At 34.0% G+C, this 19,959-nt stretch overlaps 1 pseudogene; it reads left to right on the top strand.

Annotated features, from left to right (window-relative positions):
- The first annotated feature begins 11,143 nt into the window (after nt 1-11,143).
- LOC123596404 overlaps nt 11,144-19,959 on the top strand; it is a 49,789-nt pseudogene continuing 40,973 nt past the window's right edge.

Consider the following 19,959-nt stretch of genomic DNA (forward strand, 5'->3'; position numbering starts at 1 on the left):
TATATGTTTTGATTAGATCCATGGACATATCTTTTCTTGTTCTTTCTTTTGGAATGAACTCTTCTATCTTGACATTTTGTCTAAGTCTCTGTCTTCTTTTATGTGTTAGGACAGCCTGTTATGTTTCCTGCTCCTGAGACTAATGGTTTTGTTAAGAAGAGATCACATACTTTCCAGGGCCTAGTGCTTCATTAAGTGATTCTGATGTATGCTGTGTGCACTCTGCTGCTGTGTTTGGGCTGCTCTTTCCCTCAAGTCAGTCGTGTCACAGTTTCTCCTTTCCTGCAGTAGGGGGTGTTTGGGCTTTGTCTAGAGTTGGCAAGTTTTAACTAGGTGTTCTCTGCTTGTTAATAGGCATTAGATCCCATTTCCCTTATAGCTGAAGCCTTGCAGCATTCTATAGTCAGTAGACTTGATGAGTGCAGCGTGAGGGGAATTCTGTTGGTTGGTTGAAGGAGAAGCCTGCTGCCCTGGTTCTCAGGCACATTTATGCTAGTAAAGAAGCACCTGCAGAGCACAGGGTGGGATGGTGTGGAACTTGGTGTAAGCTGTTCAGGCGTCCAGTGTGGGGGCTGTGCTGCTCACTGAAGTCAGTCTGTGCTGATGGGCAAGGGAGAAATATGGTGTCAATAGTGAAGCCTTCATGGGGAAAAAAAACAGTCTCCTCTAATGTAATCCTGGGTATCCTTCATATCCTTGCCTTCAGCCTGTCTCTTCCAGACCATCTGCCTGGCTGGCAATTCAGTGCACCTGTGTTTTATCTAAGGAACATAGGCTGAATTTTAAAACTCCAAAATTTAGGGACCCAGCATGGCATGGACTGGTGTTTGTCCCCTGAGGGAAGGTCATTAAGCTGGGGCTGGTGCAAGTTTGTCCCAGAATGGAAGTCACAGAAATGCACAAGGATTTGGAGTTTATAGTAAAGCACAGCAAAAAGGCTGAGTCTGGGTTAGCCACCCACAGCAGGTGTCTTTGCTCCTATGCTCAAGGGGAGAAGGAGTATAATGCCATCTGCCAGCTCTTTAGTCCCCTGAGAGATAATGCCACCTCTCACAGATGTATTCCAAGAACAGGGAAACCTCTCTCCCAGTATATCCCAAGGGATCTTCAGATTATGCAGCTCACTCCTGGGCCTGTGCCTTCCTTCTCCATAGTACTATGGCACCTGCTAGGGTCTATATCATCCATGACTTGGAACTCTAAAACTCCAGTCTTTGAGCTCAACTGGTTGTAAATATTCAAGATAATCAGCCCCTTTCATTTTCCTAACCAATGGCTTTGTACAAGAGATTTCCTTGTGAGATCCCTTGTGCACTGCTCTCCTCCCTCCTTCTCTCTCTTTCTCCTCTCTGAGGTCAGGACTCTCTCCTGTCTATAACACCGATGATCTTTTCCTCCCCCAAATCATGTCTGTCCATCTCCTGCTCTCTATCATGTGGCCTTTTCTCTCCTTCCAGTCATGCAGCTTGTTTTGTCAGTCCTCAGATAGATCTCTTGTGTGTTCAGAATGATGTGATATTGATCTAGCTGTGTTTGAGGGATGAGGTAAGCATAAGGTCCTCCTACTAGTCTGTCATCTTAACTCCTCTTGACTTTCATTTTAAAACTGAAAATATTGTATTCTATTGTGTCACACATAATTAAACGCTTTGTATTTTCTCTGTAGCTTGAATGATAACGTTGAAAATTGATAAATATTAATTATTATGATTCTGTAACTGTTGTTCAATGCAGAACATTAGTATGTGTAGTTGCATTTCTTCTTCAGTTACAGCAGCAATGCCATTCAAAACTGGATATTCCTAGTGTCAACAGCAAATGTATTTTTCATTTTTTAACATTGTTCTAACTTTTGAAATCATGCTGATGTTGTGTTTACATCTTTTGTGGTAATGACTATATTTTGCAACAATTATAATCAACAACCAATATTTTCGGATTGAATTTGATTTTGCTTATTGATAAAACTGTATGTTCTAATATATATTTTATATGACAAGAAAGTCATTTCCTAGAAGTCAATTTACCATATAGTTTTAATTGACAGAATTTCAATTTGTCCCCATGGCATTTTTTTTAAGTAAACTGTCCACTTCCACAGCTTCCTAGTGCTGCTGTAGGAGAACTACTGGTGAAAAAAAGTTGAAAATTAAGACCATAAGAAAATAATTCAGGGGCGTCTGGGTGGCTCAGTTGGTTAAGCATCCAACTTTGGCTCAGGTCATGATCTCACGGTTTGTGAGTTTGAGCCCATCAGGCTCTGAGCTGGCAGAACGTTGCCTGCTTCGAATCCTCTGTTTCTCTCTTTCTATGCACCTCCCCTGCTTACACCGTCTCTCAAAAATGAATAAACATTTAAAAAATTGTCAAAGAAAAAAAAGACAAAAAAACCTTTCACAGTTGTTGTTTTTTATTCTCACTTTCTGGAGCCAATATATAGATAATTTCCTTGAGAAGATATTTTCATGCAAGTAGATGTTCAGTGATTTTCCATGAATAAAAATTGTTTCACAATTTCATGTGATATAGGAATCTAGATTTTATCACATTTTTTTTCTTTCCTGCTTTTATACTTTTCACCAGACTTTCTTAACATCTGTGCTCTGGTGAAAAGTATGATGTTATTCTGATGCTTGTGTCTTGGGGATCCAATTGTCGTTGTTGTTCTATTATTTTCTGTCTGAATGGAAGGTTTAAACATTCTTCTTGCCTTTAAAGTGTAACATTCTAAATTAATTTGCCTATATGTGATTTTTTTTATTTCACTTAGTGTCCAGTGAGTTTCTTGCCCTTTTACAGAATTTGCTTCCCTTCTGTTGCAGACAGTTTTGTGTCAACCATGGTGTTTAGTTTTTCAAAAGCACTTTCTTAACTCTCCCTCATTCCCAATTCTGTGTCCTAGTGTTAGCAAGTTAGAACTTCTTCAATATTGAACATATTGAGAGTCTCTGAAGATACTTAATCACATACAAACACACACACACACACACACACACACACACACAGAAGCTGTATGTTACTAGACAGAACTTGGCAACTGATAGCCCTTTCAATAGTGTCAGGTGTTAAGGTGTTATAATAAAGAGGACTCTGATATGTGATGGGCATATGCACATTAACTGTTCTCTTTGTATCATGAGAAGGTATTTTCATTTTAAGGAAAATTTTGTGTTAGGATGGAGGGACTTAGTGGACTTTCTGTACATGTATGTAGGTGTATTGGTATGTACACATGGTTTTGGGTGACAGAATTTAATTAATCCTAAATTTTAGGACCATATTTTACCTTTGTTTTTGTTTATAGGTTCATAATGAATGTTCTAAATTGGTAATCTCTGTATTCATTTGTCCTCTTCTGTAGATCTCTAGAAGAAAGAGATTTCATTTACTTGTGAGTGTGTGTGTGTGTGTGTGTGTGTAAGAGAGAGAGAGAGAGAGAGAGCGTGAAAGAGGGAAAGAGAGAGAAAGATCTCCAGAGAAGGGCATATCTGTGTGTTATTAATAATCTCATTTCAACAGCACCATTAGTCTTCTTTTTCTGGACCTGTTAAAATAAATTTTGAATATTTGATAACACAATTAAACACAGTGGTTTCTCATTAGATGGTACAGAAAATCTACAGTGACATAGGAAGATTTTTGAAAATTTACAGACAGCTCGTATAATCACATTTAATGTGAAGAAGACATTATCTGTCACATTTTGCCTACAATTATGTTGAATTGCCAAGAGTGTTTCTAATTAAACAAAGATCATGGAAACAGCAACATCCCAATCTATTATTTATGCAAACATTTGTAGAGCAGAAAATTGTAAATTAACATATAAAGTTTTATAAATATTGTCTAACCCGTGTTTACATAGCAGCAGTAGATTGTGTGAGAATATTGTTAGCACATATAATTAAAGATCAGATTTACTACTTGGCCTGGGAAGTAAAAATAAACATACGGTAGTAAGTTATTCTTTGTAATTGCCTTTTTAAAAATTTTTCATTAGAAAAAAATTGTTCAGGTAAGTGCAATTCAAGTGTTAAAACATGGTAATTAATTTAATGACTTCTGATAAAAAATATTTGAGACTGACTACTTTGAATTGTCATATTTCCTTTTGAAATGTATGTTTCAAGTTATAGTTCAACTTTTAAATTATGGAATTATTAAACTGTTTTACATTAATTGGAAGTGTATATAGAATATTTTTCTTAGAAATTGTTTGATGAGCTAGCCTGAAAATTGTAACACAAATCTATATTTTTTACAGCTGAAATATTGCTTTCCTGATAATCAAAAGGAGTGTCATGAGTAAATATTCTATAGTACTTTAAGTATAATGTGAGTAATACCTAATCTCTGTATATCAAGGTCTAAAGAACTTTGAAAAGATACCTAATAAACTTTTTTGGTACTTGAGCTAATCTGGGTGTGGGATTTATTTGTCAAATATTAAAGGATATTAATTACTCCTCTTTCCATGTCTTAAATTAATTAAAATATTAGAAGCAATGACCCAAAGTTTTAGAACTCCAAGAGGCCAAAATAATTCATCACATTATTAAAAATAAATCGCTATTTATTTTTTCCTCAAGCTAAAAGTAAGACATTATCCAATATTACTTGCATTTTGTTTTACTTCTTCCATAGTGAGCTTTTACTCTTTCATTTCAACAATCTAAATAATAGAAGCACCCTTCTGCCATCTTAGAAAAGCTCATTAAAAGTTCAGGTAGAGTCACCTTGTTGTCTTCCAAGATGGGAGTGACCTGGTCCCAATAACGTTCATGAAATACAGATACAAAATCTTCAACAAAATTTTAGCAAATCAAATGTAACTTTTATATATTTCTATCAGCATAATTTTTCAAAACTTTTAACTTTGAAAAAAATTTAAATATGTTTATATAAATAAATTTATTTTTTTATTTAAAGTTTAGTTATTTTGAGAGAAAGAATGAAGAGTGTGTGTGAGAGACGGGGAGGGACAGAGAGAGAGGGAGAGAGAAAATCCCAAGTAGGCTTTGTGCTGTCAGTGCAGAGCCCAAAGCAGGGTTTGAACCCACAAACCATGAGATCATGACCTAAGTCAAAATCAAGAGATGGACACTTAATCAACTGATCCACCCAATCTCCTGTAAATATATATTTTTTTAAATATGACAAAACACCATTATGAGTGACACTGATTTTGGGTATAAAAAGGTGTCTCAGTATTTGAAAATCAATCAATGTAGTGCACCATATAAACAGACTGATAAGGAAATAGCATGATATCAATTGATATAGAAAAAACATTTGACAAAATTCAATATCCATTCATAATAAAAAAATAAAACTTCTAGTGCACTATGAATAGAGGAGATCCTCCTCAATATCATAAAAAAAGGAAAAAAATTACAGCTAACTTCACACTTAATGATGAAAGACTGAATGTTCCCTCTCTAAAATCAGGATCTGGGCAAGGATGTTTTCTTTCAATACTTTTATTTACATAATTCCAAAATTTCTAGTCACTGCAATAAGACAAAAAAAAAAAAAAAAAAGAAAGAAAAAGAAACACAAGGAAAAGATTGGAAAAGGAGGAAAAGGGAGGAAAAAGACTGTTTGCAGATAACATGATTGTATATGTAGAATATCCTAAAGAATATACAGAAAAACAAAAACAAAAACAAATTCCTAGGCCTAATGAGTCATTAGATTCAAGATCAGCACACAAAAGTCAATTGAATTTCTACACACTGACAATAAACAGTTGGAAAACAAAATAAAAAATGTCACATCATTTCCAATTGCACCAAAGAAAATAAAATAAGTATGTGTAAATCCAACAGAACGTGTACTGGGATTGTATGCTAAAAGCTATCAAAAGATGATGAAAGAAATGAAAGACTTAATATTTGAAGAGACTTCCATTTCCAGTCTACCATAATCAAGACTGTGTGGTATTGCTAAAAGGGAAGACATATAGACCAATGTAATCAAATAGAAAACTCAAAAATAGATCCAAATATGCTGACTTAGCCTTTGATAAAGGAACAAAAATAACTAAATGAAGGAAGAGTCCCTTATCAAAAAATGGTGCTAGAGAAATTGTACATCTATAGACAAAAAATGAATCTTCCAAAATTTGCAACCGAACTTTATTTTCTCTAAAACACTTTTGTACTTAGAATTGTTTTTGTATTTTGTTGTTCTCAAAAATGCCTCTCGTCCAGCTCTGCTCCATAATTAGAATATAAGCTCATGAAGTCTGTGTTTATGTTGATATATACATCCATATATATATATATATATATATATATATATATTTCCCTCCAAGGGGAAATACAAACATACAAATATAACATTATAAATAATTAATTATGTAAATGTATCCTTAAAATAGATTAATAAAATAACTGACATGTGAACATTGTGACTCAATTATGCCTCAAATATAAACTCTGAGTACATGCTTCTCTTCATAAAAAGAGACAATAAATGGAATCTGAATTATAGTTGCAGAGTATTACGTGTTTTATTAAGATAAAAACTAAAAACAATATAAGAAGTGAAATAGGGGACAATACTTTATTTCTTATACTGTGATTTCAAAGTTCCAGTTGTTTGCAGAGAAATGGTAATAAAAATAGATTTTATATAACAAAATGGAACTAGTCAACAAAAATGAAAGATATTTTGGTGCTTCTATCTTTATTCCCTCTCTTTTTGCTCTGCAGTCTTTGTAGTCATTTCCCCAGGCTGATAAAGTGCTGCATTTTCCCTTCAGTTTCCTCATTTTCTTGGGATCTTGAATTACCTCACTTTCGCGTAAGTTTACCCAACAGAGCCTGCAGAAATACTCTGTAAGATATTATTTTTAGAATGGTGATTATATACAATTTAATAAATCGCAATTTTAGTTTACCAGTTTTTGATTCTTATGACTTTGATATTTCCCTTAATGCCATTTTAATTTCATTATGTTTGTTATATTTTGGCTGTCTTTATTGCTTGTTTTATATCCCATGTTAATTACTTTGTTTCTCCTCTAAACTAATTTTCTCCTTCACTACTCAAGGGAATTTTCTCTTTTATACAGTACAAGGAAAATCAACAACTTCTCCAAAATATAAACTCTGGCTTCAAGGAAGAATAATTCAATTCACTACAAAAATATATGTTTGTTAATCATTATATATTTACAAAGCAACATACAAGGTACAGCACTCAGTTTCAAAAAACAGATAAGGGATAGTTATCAACCTTCTTTCTGAGGCTCAAAGTCAAGTGAAATGCATAAGAAGTGCATCTTTAATTGTATTTCAAAGTAAAATAAAGAGAATAGCAAAGTCTTAGAGGCATAATGTTCAGAAGACAGAAGGCAGATGAAGAAAGAACTAAAAAAAAATGTTTAGGTACCTATGAAGGATTTTGTATAATCTACCATTTAAATAGGTCTAAAACAAATTAAGATTCTAACAGATAGCATAGTTTTCCCAAAGACAGCCTCTGTCCTCAAACATTTTTAGTTCTTGAGAGGGTTATTCCACCTTCTTAAACTTTTGTTGAAAATGAGTCATAAAGACCACCTATCTTATAAAGCTGTTATAAAATTTAAATGAGATAAATGTAAAACATATTGAAGATTTTATACATTGTGTGTTCCAATTTGTTCTTCCTTTGTTCTTTACCATTTTTTTTTTTTTTTTTTTTTTTTTTGCAGAAAATCTGGTATGGTCATCATAAGGTTAACACCAGTATGAGAAAGGTAAACATCCTACAAATTTTAGTAAAATAAACCAAGCAATATATAGATATAATGTATTGTGATCAAGTAGGTTTCATCCCAGGCAGGCAAGGATGGATAGACTTATTAGAGAACCTACCTATACAATTTTCCTTAGTTAAATTAAAGGAGAGAAAAAGCTATGATTAGGTATGTTGTGGAAAATGCCTTTACAGACAATCAATACCCATTTATCATAAAAACATAAGGGTAGCAGAAAATTTTACTAACTTCTCAAAGTTAATAAAGAACAACGTAATATTTAATGGTAAAATCTTGGAAGTATATTCTTTATGAGCAAAGAATGAGAACAAATGTCTATTCCTACCACATTCATGCAACATTATATCTGAGGCCTTAGCCAATTCAGGAACACAAAGATAAGAAATAATATAGGGACTGGAGAGAAAGAACAATGATAATATACTAACACATTAATAGAGTAGATAAGATTTTAAGTAGGTTTCTTGGCTACAAAATCATTTTGCCATTAATTACATCCCTATTCACTGGATAAAAAAGAATAAGAAAATACTACTTTTAAAGGATAAAACAATATGATGTTTATAGAAATGCATTCAACAACAGATGTCTGAGTCCTTTATAGAGAAAAAAATTTTAAACTTTATTAATGCTATAAAAGATGGCATCAACAAATGAATATACATATACTATATATGAAAATATGTATACATAAAAAAGATTCATTATGACAAAAATGTCAATTGTCTTCAAGTTAAGGTATAAAGCCATTGTAAAAAATTTCAATTTTCTTGGTAGAACTTGACAAAGCTGATAAGAAAATATATATGAACTAGTAAAGACCCAATGACAGACAAGAGCAAAGAGTCAGTTGATGCAGTGACACATGTTAAAACATACTGTAAAGTAATGTAATTGAGACACTGGAATTTTGCTGTGGTGAAGACAATGCCACAGAAGAAAGAACCCAGATATGGAACCATGTATCTCTGAACACTTTATATATGACAGATTATAAATCAGTGAAGAAAGAAGAAGTTAACAAGTAATGCTAAAAAATAGTTTTCCATTCAAAAAAGGGAATCTTTGGGGCACCTGGGTGGCTCAGTCGATTGGGCAGCCAACTTTGGCTCTGGTCACGATCTTAAAGTTCGTGGGTTTGAGACCCACATCGGGCTCTGTGATGACAGCTCAGAGCCTGAAGCCTGTTTTGGATTCTTTGTCTCCATCTCTCTCTTTCTGTTCCTCCCCCATTTGCCCCCTGTCTCTCTCTTTCAAAGTTAAATAAAGATTAAAAATAATAATAATAATGGGGTGCTTGGGTGGCTCAGTCAGTTAAGCGTCCGACTTTGGCTCAGGTCATGATGTTGGGTTTCATGAGTTCAAGCCCCGCATCGGGCTCTGTGATGACAGCTCAGAACCTGGAGCCTGCTTCTGATTCTGTGTCTCCCCCTCTCTCTGCCCCTCCCCTGCTTGTGCTCTCTCTCTGTCTCTCAAAAAATGAATACATGTTAATTTTTTTTTTAATTTTTTTTTCAATGTTTATTTATTTTTGGGACAGAGAGAGACAGAGCATGAATGGGGGAGGGGCAGAGAGAGAGGGAGACACAGAATCGGAAACAGGCTCCAGGCTCTGAGCCATCAGCCCAGAGCCGACGCGGGGCTCGAACTCACGGACCGCGAGATCGTGACCTGGCTGAAGTCGGACGCTTAACCGACTGCGCCACCCAGGAGCCCCATAATTTTTTTTAAATAATAATAAAAATTTTAAAAAAATTAATCTTTGTTTCACATCATATACAAAATTCCTGAGTATTAAATTATCCTGTGTAAGTAAACAGAAACAATTAGTAGAAAATATGAATATTTTTCATGACTGAAGGGTACAGGTATTTATTAATATATCTGAAAACAGAAAACATTAAAAAAAGTATGATAATTTGATTATATTAAAATTACTTTTTCTGAAAAAAAAATAGCTTTAAAGATAGTTAAATTCAAGTTCTAGGCTGGAAGAGTATGTTTGAAATGCATATAATTGGCAGAGAATTAGTGCCTGGACTTCAAAATACCCTCCTACAAATAATTTAAAAAAAAGATGGAAATTGATAAATTATAAAAGTGGCAAAATATGTAAACTCATTTTCTTGAGGGGGCTGTAACTTGTAAATATATGAAAAGTATTTCAACTTCATCAGAAGATATGCAAAACTATGCCCCTAAACTAGACAGTAATTTCAACGTTTGCCAATAACAGTGTTGGTAATGCTGTAGAGAAATAGGACATCCAACATATTGCCGCTGGTGGAAGTGTAAGTTTTTATAGCTATATTGGGGAGCAATCTGGAAATCCCTATTAAGGTAAATATGTGCATACCCTTATAACCACCATACCCTACGGCTCAAAGTACAAAACATAAACTCTTTCACAAGTGTATAAGAAAAATATATAGAAATAATATTTGTATCATATTTTTTGCTAGAAGAAAACAACATTAACAATAATAAAATCCCAAAACAAGATAAATAATGAAACCAGTGCATTTGGTATAGTCATCCAGTGGAAAGCTACCTAATAGTGAAAATGGTGAACTTGATTTGCATTTATTAAATTGGGTAAATCTAAAGTATATGAAATTGAAATAAAGGAAAATTGTGCACAAGGTCATTTAGAGACAAGAATATAAGTAGCAAATTTGTAACATATATGTGAATAATAAAAATGGAATTAAGGATTATAGTTGGGTCTGGCAGGAGGGGGCAGTAAGAAGTAAAAGTGACCTAAAACTGTGCTTTTAGAGGTTTATTTCTTAGTCTGGGTGGTGGCTGCCCATTGTTTATATTGTTATAGGAGAATATATATCATAATATGTATAACATATATAATATATAATAACACATATCATGTACAACAATATTATTTATAATTCCCTTTTGCATGTCTGAAATATTTCAAAATAAATAATATACACACTTAAAGAAGGTAGGAGGCAATGATGGAGGGTATTGCCAAAGAGTAAACCACAGATTAAGGTAATTTGAAATGATGTAGCTGACAACAAATTTGAAATGCACACTAAGGTGATAACTGGCCAATCCTATAGCACTTAAATGGTGTGTTTGAGTCATAGGTCAAGTCATTTTCATTCTGCTTCCTATGCCCTTTTAGTACCTTGCCCATTCCATAGGATGTTTGTTTGTTTGTTTGTTTGTTTGTTTGTTTTTAACCAGGCAAAGCCCAAGGAATTTTGAAGATTCCAGAGATAACTGCGTCTGACATTGCTCCCCAAGGGGTCACGCAGTAGTTGTAAGAAAACTGTTTTGCCTCTCAAATGATCGTTTAGATCTTCTTTAAATGTCCAGCATTTGTGCCCATGAGAATGCCTACCATGTGCCATGTCACTTTATCCCCAGGTAAATCATTTCAGATTGAAGAAGAGTAGCACTTGGTTCTTCAGCCCTGCACTGCCCCAAGGTTGACTCTGCCAACTTTGCCTTTCTTAACAATGTAAAGGCATCACTTAATGGTGTTGTGATTTCTCTTACCTTAGAGAGTGACTAGCTCTAGTCTGACTTTTCTGTTGTATAGGATTTTGCTAAACACAATACAAAACAGCCAATATGTGCCAATATTCTGAATCTTTTCTTAATTCATCTTAGCGCTATAGTCTGATGACTCAGTCTACTATTCAAAAAAAGAAAGGTACCTCCTCCAGAGACCATGTCCATAGGCATTCCGAGTGGTCCAATGTTTGACATATCATCGTGGGCTGTCCTACAATACAACCTCTAACAAAACTAGGATGCCCCGAACCCCTGGTAATAGAATCGTTTCCTTTATACCAAAAAGGTTAGGAAAGCACCAAAAATCTGCATGTGGCGTGAGCCCAGGCCGACTTTGAGGAGTTTATGCTATGAAACCTACAGCTCTTATGAGATTGTCTAAAACAAACCACACGTCAGCAGGGCCCATAGTTGTTCCATGTATGCTAAACGTGTTGGTGACAGGATCAAGCACGCTTTCCTTATCAAGGAACAGTAAATCATAGTGAAAGTGTTGAAGGCATAAGAACAAAGTCAGAAAGCTAAAAAAAAAAAAAAAAAAAAAAAAAAAAGGAACTTTTTCTGAGTAATAAAAAAATCAAAAGGTAAAAATTAAAGGAAGGTGAAAGTTTGACCAACTCATCTACCAATGCATTACAAGGGTCACTAGGTTTCCACGCTGAAATTTCCAATTGATATCTGTTAGTCCTCATTATTTACCTCCCAGACTCTCTGTTCATCAGTTCCACATTTATGCAGCATTATAGCTTTAGGTAGCAAATTCTGTATCACTTAGGGAACAGAAAACACAAATATTATCAGTTTAAAATATTTTTCTGTCATATAGCACTATTTGAAAAATTGGCAGTTCAGACCCAGTTCTGGAGAAAGGAGGATCACAGCTGGCCTGACACACCCATAGTCCTTCGGGGACCAAGGCATCTTCTATCTTTTCCCTCTGCCATGATTAGCATGACGTTCTAATTTCAGAGTCACAAGAAATCATCTATAATTCCGTCTATAATACCCACATTCCAAGTAGAAGAAAGGAGGTCAGTAAACAGGCTGATTGTCTTCCATTTAAGGAATTTCCAGAAGTCTCAGTACCCTTTACCTACATCTATATGACTACTTTCAGCTGAAAGGGAAGCAGAGACCTGTAATAATTTAGCTGGGCTGCCTAGAATAAAGTAGAATTTCTGCTCTTCTGATATTTACTAAAGATTTAACTCCTTATCAGGGTCGTTTTTCTGTTATTGATTGACCCTCACAGATGTCTATTGTGTTTGAAGAACAGCTTAATTGTCATCATAGTGGTTGAAGAGGGACAATTCATCCTTTTGGTAACCTTGAGTCTTTTGCTCACCTCTATCTACATCCCTCATACACCTGGCCAGAGAGCTTCCCATAGATGGTTGCTATAGAAGTGTTCTATGCTCCGGTTGCTGTCAAAGCTCTGGAGTTTGCCTTCAAGTGACTTAGCACCATCTTGGTTCTTTCTGAAGCTTGACTGTCTCTTCATTCAGTTCCTGGTAAATCAGTTCAACCTGCCACCATCTGAAGGAGCACATGGCAGGCGTATGCAGGAATAGGTGTATCCTTTCAAAGTGATGTGAAAGCTGAGAAATAGAAACTCTGGCCTCTTCTTATCTAAAAATGTGTTGCTGTATTTTTGAATGTCCTGCAGTTAAACTGCTGTTTTTGACTTAGGAACAATCTCCTGTCAAAGGAGAAAATGCATAGCAGTATACAACATCCATTAGTTCATGAATTCCTTCTTGCATCCTATAGGAGCTTTTCTTCACTGAATACTCACCTTCCTTTGTTTCAGCCTCGAGGACAACAGCAAAAGGATTTGTTATACTTTTCTTTTCCCTGTACCCTCTGCTTCTTCTATCTAACTTCTGGAAATAAAGGTGTTATCTACTTTTCCTTCCTGTTAATTGGGAACTTGTCAACAACGTATTTGAATTATTTTTCACTGTACTTGCAATTGACTTCTCTTATGTAACAAGTCACATAGCTTAAACTTAGTGAAAGAAGGATAGCAAATAGATTTATTTTATGGAGAAAAAAATGCATCTGTTCAACTAATATTTTGTAATATCTCGTATTAGTGACCCTCAGTCTTTGCAGGTTGTCCTGTATACATAGACATTCGTTCATCTCCAAAGTCACCATTCTGTCAGATCTGATAAGAAGAAATGATAAAAGTCCAGACTGCTCAGATCCTCATTCAATCTTATAAATTTTGCTGACTCAGGAGTCCACACAATGCCAGTGTATTTTTTCAGCCTGATTTGTTGCCTGCAAAAGGGAAGAGTGAACTTTGTTTTCAATGTCTACTGCTTCTTCAAGGGACAATGAATGAGTGAAATTTTGGACAATGGATGGAAGGAAGCAATAGAAAGGTGATTACTTTCTGAGTGGCAAATGGTTCTTTTATATAACATCTGAAAAGACATATCTTTTGCTATACCAAACAATATGAACCTTTCCGTCTATTTCCTGTCAACTAATGGCAATTTCTTCTTATTCTAAGAGAAAATGTAATCTCCTGGCTTTCAGTTCAGTCATTCCTTATATGGACCAACAGTGAATGACAATTTTTCTAAATTGCTTCTTTAGTGAGTTCTTGTTTTGATCTCAGTCGTCAAAGGAGTATGTCAGGGTGGAAATTGTATTAAACTAATGCACATCACTCTTTTATTAGCTTTTCAGCTTAAAATCTTATCCTTACATAATAGTTAATGTTTAGAAAGCATTTGTAACCAGAAGATACTGTTCTTTTCACCTTATTTGTATTTATCCCATGTAATACTTACAACAACCCTGGTAATATCCTTATCTTCCAGAGTGTAAGACTGAGAACAGTGAGGTTAAGTAACTTGTTTAAGGCCTCATGGTTAGAAAGTGATAACTAACCATCTAACCAGGATTCAATCTAAGCAGCCTGGCCCAGAATCAGTGCCTTAAACAAAATACTACACTGGCATTCTCAGGTTGATTACTGAATCTGATAAATTATATTGCCTACTCAAATAAAGTTTCTGAATCCGAAAATTGGCATATAAGACCCTAGAAGGATGCGTTTGTAAGTAAGTTCTACTCTAGAATGGGAAGAATAATTTTGGAGGGTTTACTTCAAACAACAAACCTCTGTATTTCCATGCACTACTGGATTTTTCTTTAAAAATACAGGGGCGCCTGGGTGGCTCAGTCGGTTAAACGTCCGACTTCAGCTCAGGTCACGATCTCGCAGTCCGTGAGTTCCAGCCCCGCGTCGGGCTCTGGGCTGATGGCTCAGAGCCTGGTGCCTGCTTCCGATTCTGTGTCTCCCTCTCTCTCTGCCCCTCCCCCATTCATGCTCTGTCTCTCTCTGTCTCAAAAATAAATAAAAAATGTTAAAAAAATAAATAAATAAATAAATACATTACAGGGATAGGTTCAGAAAACCTAGAAATGTATTTATCAGTCCTGACAACATCACGGTGATAGTTGGCCTGTGAGCAGATTCTAGGAAGTGATATAACTAAAATCAATATTCCACCATATGACATCACTTCACTGTCCTCTAGCCCTTGCAAGGGGTGACAGTATTAGGTGAAGATGTAGAATTGGAAATCTCACATATGGAAATATAAATTGGAAAAACCATCCGGTCAAAGTAGCTGAATGTAAAATCTATAATTCATTTTATTATCTCAGATGTATAACCAACAAAATTTGGTTGGTTTTGTTCATATCTTGACCAAAATACAAAAATTTATAATGTTTATATTTTAGAATATCCTTCTGTCTAGAGTATCCAAATGTCTACAATGTAAGATAAAGGAAAAATAAATGTGGTTTTATCATACAATGGAATTCTATATAGCAAAGACAGTTATGACAGTGTGGATAAATCTTACAAAAATATATTGAGTGAAATAAACCACATATTATATATATATATATATATATATATATATATATATATATATATAAATAGTTTTTTTTCTATGATTCCACTTAAATGAAGGAAAAAAGTATCATTTGTAGTGTTAGAAGTCAGGATAGTGTGACTCTTAAGGGGAAAAGACTTTGATAATGACTACAATGGACGTGAGTAATGTTTCATGGGGTATTAATAGTGTTCTGTTTTATGATCTTGCATATATGCTGGATTCATATATATATTCATATATATTTATATATAAATTATAAATATATTCATATATATAAATTATATATATAATTTATTGCTTTAGGAGGTATTTGGTCTCTCATACCAGTATTTTGATAAGCAGAAGTTTCCAAATGACCAAATTTGCCAAACTTTTCTTAATGGTAAGCATCTTTGTCCTCTGTTTAGAGAAGTTTTGCTTATTCCATGGTCTCCTGACCATGTATATTCTCATATATATTCCTCTACAAGATTTTTAAAATACCTTCTATCTTACAATCTGTAATACTTCTGAGCGTATGCATCCATATGTGCATAGATATGACAGAGGTCAAAATGTATTTTTAACAAGTGTCACTTATGTCATAAGTCAGGGGTGGATCTGCTTCTGTACATATTTTGTTTTACTTTGTGTCAATACCACACTATAATTTTAACACAAGGCTAAAAAGTTGTGACTATTTGGTGTAATAATTCCTTCAGCTATACTCCTCCCCAAGTTTAACTTGTCTTTTCTCGGCCCTTTAAAGAAGTTTAAAATCTTTAAAATTTTGGGGCGCCTGGGTGGCTCAGTTGGTTAAGCGTCCGACTTCAGCTCAGGTCATGATCTCACAGTTTGTGGGATCGAGCACCGCATCTGTCTCTGTGCTGACAGCTCAGAGCTCAGAGCCTGGAGCCTGCTTTTGCTTCTGTGTCTCCCTCTCTCTCTGCCCCTCCTGCTCACACTGTCTCTCTCTGTCTCTCAAAAATAAATAAATGTAAAAAAAAATTTTTTTAAATCTTTAAAATTTTATTGTAAATTTTCATTTTTAGAGCTTGAATAAATTTTGATTATTGAATTGACTCTATATTTTGGAAAATCAAAATCTATAAAATATTGTATTTAGTTCTTCTTTCATTTGTCTTAGTAATGTTTTATACATAGCAGTGTTGAGATCTTATACAATTTTAGATTTATTCCTAAGAATTTATTATATGTAATGATATTTTGAATAATATTTAAGCCCTGATTTTCATATTGTTTGTTCCTGGTTTACAGAAATTCTATTGATTTTGTCTACTGAATTTGTATCCAATATTTATGTCTTTTACATATATTTCTTACATGAATACAGTGATGAGGATCTCTACTACCCTATTGATAAATGTAGGAACTTTTGTTTCATTCTCAAACTCAAAGAAAATATTTACTATTTCATCATTGCACATGATGTTTGCCATTTATTGGTATAAATTATTTAACAGATTAAAGAATTATCTTCTATGTTTGGCTTACTAAATAAATTTTTAAAATCATGCATAGAGTTTGAATTTTGTCAAAAGTCTGATTTGCAACTATGATGAAAATCATATGGGTTTTCTGCTTTTCTGAATTAATACAGTAAAGCATATTGGCTGAGCTTTGAGTAATGAGCTAGCCTTGCATTTCTGAAACAACCCTAGTTTGATTATGATTTATTATATTTTATGTATATCTTGATTTTAGTTAGTTGTATCTTTATATGGTTTGTTTGGTTGTTTGGTGTGTGCACACTTGCACAGGCACTTATCGGTTTGACATCCATCGGATTTGTAGTGATGACTCTCTTTCACTTCTCTTTTTCTTAGTTGACCTGGCTAGAGGCTTATTGACCTTCTCAACGATGCAAATTTAGGTTTTATTGATATTTTCTAATTGATTTCTTACATTCAATTGCAATGATTTCTGCTTTAATTATTATTTCTTTTTTTCTGCCTACTTTGTTTTTAATTTGCTCATCTTTTCTAGTTTTCTAATGCGGAAGCTTAGACTACTAACATTAGGTCTTTCTTCTCCTCTAACATATGGATTCAGTCCTATAAATTTCCCTGTAAGCACTGCTGTCGGTGCATTTCACAAATTTTATTTATTTGTATTTCATTTTCATTTAGATCAAAATATTAAACATTTTCTCAAATTTCTTTTTTAACTTGTTTTTTTCAGAAATATGTTGTTTTAATTTCCAAGTACTTGGGGATTTTCCATCTATTTCTCTGATTGATTTCTAGTTTAATTCCACTGTAGCCTATGAATAGACAATGTATCATTTCTATTCTTTTGAGTTTTTTAAGGTGTGTTTTATATCTTAGGACTTTGTCTTATGATATTTGGTCACAGGTAGGCTGGTGTGTAATTTTCTTATATCCCTTTTTAGGATTTAATATTCAGGTTATTTGGAATCATAAAATTTGCTAAGAAACTTATTTTTCTACTCTGTGGAACATTACTATTATTTTTTTGTCCCTGTAAATGATTTGGAAAAATTGACTGATAAAATATCTGGGTCTGTTTTCTTTGCGACAGTGATTTATAACAAGATATTCAATATCATTAATGTTCAGATTTTTCTATATTTTCTACAGCCAACTTTGTAGGATTTTTTTAAGTTTATTTATTTATTTTGAGAGAGAGAGAGAGAGAGAGAGAGAGAGAGAGACTGTACTTGTGAATGGGGAAGGGGCAGAGAAAGAAGGAGACAGAGAATCCCAAGCAAGCTCTGTGTTATCAGTGTGGACCCTGACATGAGGTTTGATCCCACTAACTGAGATCATGACCTGAGTCAAAATCAAGAGTTGGACGCTTAACTGACTGAGCCACCCTGGCACCCCAAGTTGTAGGATATTTTTAAGGCATTCTTTTTTTTTTATGAAATTTACTTAAAGGATTTATTTTCTTTTGGTAGCTATAAAATCTGTACTGATGTCTCCATTTTTATTTCTGATAAGAGTAAGTATTCTTTCTCTTTCTCTCACATTTCTCTCACTCACTTTACCTAGTCTTTTTAAAGGTTCATCATGTTTTGTTAATCTTTTAAAGGATCAGCTTTTAATTTGTAGGTATTCCTTATTGTATATTTGTCTTCTCTTCATTTGTATATGCTTTTATTTGTGTTACTTCCTTCCTTGTAGTTGTGTTACTTATTTTTCTTTTAGAGACTATTTCATGTGTCCCTTATACCTTAATCATTTCCTCTTTCTTCTATTTCTGTGCTTTAATTTTGACATTTTTACTGACCTGTTGTTCATTTTACTTTTAGTTGGTACTGCTGAATCTAACATGTCAATAATCCATTTATTAATTTAATTTCAAATACTTTTATTTTCACTTCTATAATATTTATTTGATCTTTTCTGTACATTCAAATCTTTTACTATAATCTTATTTTTGTCTATTTTGTCCACTTTTTCTCTATTATTTTAATCATACAGATCATATTATTTTAAAGTCCTTGCTTGAAAAGCTCTAATTCTTAGAACACCTCAGGATCTACATCTTTGACATGGTTTTATCTTGAACGTTATGCAGATTATACATTGAAGATTTTACATAAATTAGCCATAGACTATGACATTAGGCTTCTTCAAAAACCATTCATTATTTCCTATAATACAGATTTGAGGCTGATCACCTCAGTCTTGCCAGAAAGGAAACTAGACCTGAGTTGAATTACCATTTAGCAAGATTACTACATCTGGTTCATCTTTAGGATGTGGTCCTCCAACAATTTCAATTGAAACCCCTTTAAAGATTCCTTTCTTTAGTCCTGAAAGACCGTGGGCAATTAATCCCAACTCTTTATAATGTTTTCAGCAAAGCTCTTTAGCTTTCTTTCCCATGCAGATTCAAAATTTTGTACTAATTTTGAGAGGGAACAGCTGTGTTTTGAGACTGCTCCATTTCCTAATAATGTCATTTCAACCCCGAGTGGAGTTCAAAAAAATCTACTCATTTCAGTGTAACCCAACATAAGCATCTGCCAGGGGTCCAGTCTGTTTTCTCAGGCTTTTTTCTTGTATCTATAAAGTAATCATTATATAGCCATATTCCATCAGTATTGCTTTTTTTTTTTTTTTTTTAATGTTTATTTCTGAGAGAGATAGCATGAACGGGGGAGGGGCAGAGAGAGAGGAAAACACAGAATCCAAAGCAGGTTCCAGGCTCAGAGCTGTCAGCACAGAGCCTGACACAGGCAGGGCTTGAACTCACAAACTGTGAGATCATGATCTGAGCCAAAGGTGGACGCTTAACTGAGTGAGCCACCCAGGCTCTCCTCCATCGGTATTACTTTATTCTTCCTCTCTAGAGCTTTCATCTCTTGCATATTTGACTTTAATGGACAATACTGTTATTTAACAGTTGATATTTTCAGAGATTTTAATATATAAAATAATTCATGTCTTATAGCAATGTTTTCCTGTGGATTACAGATACACATCCTCTGTTTTATGTCTTTGATGTTTAATTAGAACATACTTTGTGAAACAATCTATTTGCAGTAGCATTGCAAAATAAAATAATTTGATAAAACTGTATGTAATCTATGAAAAAAAACTTATTAGGAGTAGTAGATATCTGGAGTTAATATATAATTTCTTGCATAAGCAAGAAATAAGCATTTCATACACATTATGAAGATGTCATTTTATTAAAATATTAATTTAAATTTTAGTTTACAAAATATTTTATAGATTATTGGAATGGTGC

This window comes from Leopardus geoffroyi, chromosome B1 (genome assembly GCF_018350155.1).
Source record: "Leopardus geoffroyi isolate Oge1 chromosome B1, O.geoffroyi_Oge1_pat1.0, whole genome shotgun sequence".
Lineage (NCBI taxonomy): Eukaryota > Metazoa > Chordata > Mammalia > Carnivora > Felidae > Leopardus > Leopardus geoffroyi.